Source organism: Sapajus apella, unplaced genomic scaffold (assembly GCF_009761245.1).
Source record: "Sapajus apella isolate SASKATOON/1434 unplaced genomic scaffold, GSC_monkey_1.0 scaffold14, whole genome shotgun sequence".
Taxonomy (NCBI): Eukaryota; Metazoa; Chordata; class Mammalia; order Primates; family Cebidae; genus Sapajus; species Sapajus apella.
In genome coordinates, this window is record NW_022436954.1 from 19,753,972 (window position 1) to 19,758,467 (window position 4,496).

Genomic DNA, 4,496 nt, shown 5'->3' on the forward strand with positions numbered 1-4,496 from the left:
GATGGGGGGATGGGGGGGTGTGGGGGTGTTGGCTGTAACAATGTAACAATTATAACAAGAAAGAAGAAGAGAGAGAGAGGCCTCAGTAGAAGAGGAGGAGGAAGAAAGAAAACAGAGTTACTTAATTAAGGAGAGCTTATATGCCAAAAGGGCTGATCTGAGAATTTGAGATAGACATTTTAGTACCATAAGCCGGAGATTTGGTCCTGCTGTTAGGCAGGGCTTGGGTTTACAAACGGGGCTTCTGAATACCTAAACCTTGGCCGCTGCTGCGGAGATGTTTGGAAGGTGTCCCGGACTACCCTGCCAAACACCGGAAAGGGTTCAGGAAGATGGGGATGTCTCTTTCAAATTCCTGATCCCCGGAATCCCCAAACGGGGAGAAGACAAGAGAGTAGGGACATCTCCTCTACGCTCAAGTCCTCGAGATGAGGCCGTGGGCCCCAGGCCTACAGCGAGAAGCAAGAAGGAGTCCCTGACGCAGCTGCGGTTATGAGCAGGGAGTCCACGAGAATACGAGAGGGTTCAGGAAGGTGGGGACATCTCCCTCAAATTCCTGAACCCCGGAATCCCCTCATGGGGAGAAGACAAGAGCGTAGGGACGTCTCCTCTATGCTCAGGTCCTCGAGACGAGACCGGGGCCCCGGGCCCACGGTGAGAAACGAGAAGCAGTCCCTGACGCAGCTGCGATAGCGAGCAGGGAGTCCACGAGGCAGGCAGCGGGAGAGGTTGTGGGTAACAGAAGTCTTACCTTGCGGTGGAGTGGTTCCCTGGTCCGGCTCTGGGTGGAGGAGCCAGTTTCCCCAAGGAGGGGTTGTACAACTTCTTCCCGGGTTTTGGCACCACTTGTAAAGTTTATTCTCTGTAGGTTTATTGCCGAGTTAAAAACGAGGAAACTGAGGCCAGCACAAGAAAATTAGATGCCAATTTATTCAGCTCCCTGGTGAGGTTCTGTGATCCCGGGGAAAGGGGCCAGGGGAGTCGCGCCTGACTCCTCTCAGGAGTGGGGTTTTATAGGGAGTGAAGGCGTATGATTGGATTAGGAGAAACAGGATGTGGACGAGCTGAGCTGCTATTGGTAGGTAGGTGGGATTTCCGGTGAGCGGGCTAAGTGCTGAGTGCAGAGGGGATTTCCAAGGTGGGCTAGGTGCTGAGTGCAGAGGGGATTTCCAAGGCGGAGCTAGATGATGGGCATATTCTGATAATGTAATTTTCAAGCAGGGAGGGAGATGGGTGTGTCCGAACTCCTGGCGAGGCAACCAGCCTTACACTTTGATAGAGGTAACATATAGATAACATGAAATAAACTCTCTTGACCATTTATCAGTGTACAATTCAGTGGCGTTAAGTGCATTTACACTGTTGAGCAACCAACCCCGCCATCTGTCTTGAGAGCCTTTTCGTCATCCCATACTGAAGCTAAGCACCAATTAAACAATAACTCCCCATTTCTCTCTTTTCCCAGCCCCTGGTCATCTCTATTCTATCTTCTGTCCCTATTTCGAATATTCTAGGTACCTCGTATAAGAGGAATCACACAATATCTGTTCTTTAGTGTCTGGCTTATTTTACTCAGCATAAGATCTTCAAGATTCATTCAGGTTGTAGCATGTCTCAGAATTTCATTCCTTTTCAAGGTTAAGTCATATTTTGTTGTATGAATATACTGCGTCTGGACACGCAGGCTGTTTCCACTTTCTGGCTATGGTGAATAATGGTGCCATGTGCATGGTGTACAAATAGCTATTCAAGTCCCTGCTTTTAATTCTTCTGGAAACACAATTCTAGAAGTGGAATTGCTGTATCGGATGGTAATTCTATGTTGAATTTTTTGAGGACTTGCTAAATTGTTTTCAATAATGACTGCACTATTCCTCCAGCCATGTACAGGGGTCCCGATTTCTCCATATCCTCACCCAACACCTATTGTTTTCTGTTGGGATTCTGTTGTTTTTATTTTATTTATTTATTTATTTATTTTTGAGATGGAATCTTGCTCTGTCACCCAGACTAGAGTGCAGTGGTGCAATCTTGGCTCACTGCAACTTCTGCCTCCTGGGTTCAATCAGTTCTCCTGCCTCAGCCTCCTGAGTAGCTGGGATTACAGGCACCTGCCACCACGCCTGGCTAATTTTTGTATTTTTAGTATAGACAAGGTTTTGCCATGTTGGCCAGACTGGTCTCAAACTCCTGACATCAGGTAATCCGCCTGCCTCAGCCTCCCAAAGTGCTGGGATTACAGGTGTGAGCCCCCTTGCCCAGCTTGTTATTTTTATAATAGCCATCCTAATGGGTGTGAAGTGGTAACTCATTGTGGTTTTGATTAGCATTCCTCTGGTGGTGAGTTGATATTGAGCAATATTTTCATGTGCTTATGGGCCATTTGTATGTTTTCTTAGAGAAATGTCTATTCGTGTTCTTTGACGATTTTTTAATTGGTCTGGTTTTTTGTTGCTGAGTTTCAGGAGTTCATTATATATTCTGGGTATCAATTTCTTATTAGATATGTGATTTGCAAATGTTTTCTCCCATTTTGTGGGTTGTCTTTTTATTCTGCTGGTAGTGTCCTTTGATGCATGAAAGTTTTTAATTTTGATGATGATCGTGTCTATTTTTTTTCTTGCTGTCTATGCCTCAGTTCTTAATAAAGCTCCATCCCATTGTTGTTACCCACCTCAGTTTACAACCTTAGTCCAGCCTCGTGTTTCCACATCTCCAAGCTCAACCTTTAAAAAAAAAATCAATCAGCCACTCTCAAAGACAAATGTAACCATTTCACATCTTCATTTATTTATTTAGCTACATTTACATAGCACCAGGTACTCTACTAGGTGAGGAAGACGGGATTGTGAATAAGAAAAGCCCCAGCCCTCAGGAAGCTTCTGTCCTGGTGATGGAGACAGCCAATTAGCAGATAAATGCAGCCAAGAAAATGGTTTTGAAGTATTTCTGATGGGCCAGACACAGTGGCTCACACCTGTAATCCCAGCACTTCGGGAGGTCAAGGCGGGAGGATCACCTAAGGTCAGGAGTTTAAGACCAGCCTGGCCAACATGGTGAAACCCCACCTCTACTAAAAATACAAAAATTAGCCAAACCTGGTGGCATGTGCCTGTAATCCTAGCTACTCGGGAAGCTGAGGCAGGAGAATCACCTGAACCTGTGAGGCGGAGGTAGCAGTGAGTCAAGATCATGCCACTGCACTTCAGCCTGGGCAACAGAGGGAGACATTTTCTCAAAAAAAAAAAAAAAGAAAATTCTGATGTGTCTTCCTTTTCAATAATTTGCCTCTCCCTACTCTCTTTTCTTTTGCAGTATTCCATCATTAAGCCTGAACCATGAAGCCGATAGCCTAGGGAAGGAGAGAGAGAAACTGCCCAGAACCAAGAAGTTCACTGCGAAAGGAAGATGTGCTATGAAGGGGGATCCTTCCAGACAGGAGGAGGAAATAGCACTTCAGGGAGAAGGAAGAGGCCAGGAGTCTGGACAAAGGCCTCTTTGCTAAAGGTGGTGGCAAAGCGCTCTGCTGTCACCAGCAGCAGCAGTCGGCTTCCTGGGGCAGCCAGGCTCACCTTGCTGCAGATGGGACCAACGAAGACCGAAGGGTGGCATTGAGAAACTCCCCTCTGGCCCCTTCTTCCCCTCCAGTCCTGCTCCCGATCACTCAGATGTGCGTGCTTTACCCTTGTGTCCAGATGCCAGTTGAAAAGAAAGATAAGAACAGGAGAATGGGGAAGAAAACTCTGAATAACTATTTTTCTTTTTTTTTTTTGAGACAGTCTCACTGTGTTGCCAGGTGCCAGACTGGAGTACAGTGGCACAATCCCGGCTCACTGCAACCTCCACCTCCCGGGTTCAAGCAATTCTCCTGCCTCAGCCTCCTGAGTAGCTGGGACTACAGGTGCACGCCACCACGCCCAGCTAATTTTTGTATTTTTAGTAGAGACGGGGTTTCACCATGTTGGCCAGGATGGTCTGGATCTCTTGACCTCGTGATCTGCCCGCCTCAGCCTCCCAAAGTGCTGGGATTACAGGCTTGAGCCACCGCACCCGGCCAACTATTTTTCTTAAAGTAACCACACTCTGAACAGAACAGTGAATGAGATAATATTTAAGTTGAGCTGAAAGACATCTATGAAATTGAACCCAATATCCTGGCCTGGGAGAGAGTCAGAAGAGGACATGGAGGACAAAGTTGAATTCAGTTACAGTTCAGTTATGGGAACTGAAACGTAATGACTTTTTACTTTCCCCACAGAAACAATTAAGATCATTATTGCTGGTGGCTAGTGCTATCTATAGCAAGGAGATGGACGGGCTGCTGTGACAGACAGGACTGAGGAAGCCAATTTCAAGTCACGTCACAGCCACGGAGGGCCGCTTGGAGGAGGTGACCCTTGGCTGAGCCTCGCAGGATAAGAAGTAGCCCGGCGGGAGCCAAGGTGAGAGTTCTGGGGAGGGGAATTGGTGTTGGGAGATTGCACAGGAAATGACAG

The 4,496-nt window shown here is 47.1% G+C and overlaps 1 long non-coding RNA gene across 1 annotated transcript in view; it reads left to right on the forward strand.

The window, feature by feature from the left end:
- The window catches only part of LOC116555103, a 19,062-nt gene extending 15,663 nt beyond the window's left edge, over window positions 1-3,399 (forward strand). Inside the window, exon 2 of the long non-coding RNA XR_004270373.1 lies at window positions 3,316-3,399. This is a non-coding gene — a long non-coding RNA (uncharacterized LOC116555103). The remainder of the gene's footprint in view (window positions 1-3,315) is intronic.
- The last annotated feature ends 1,097 nt before the right edge of the window (window positions 3,400-4,496 follow it).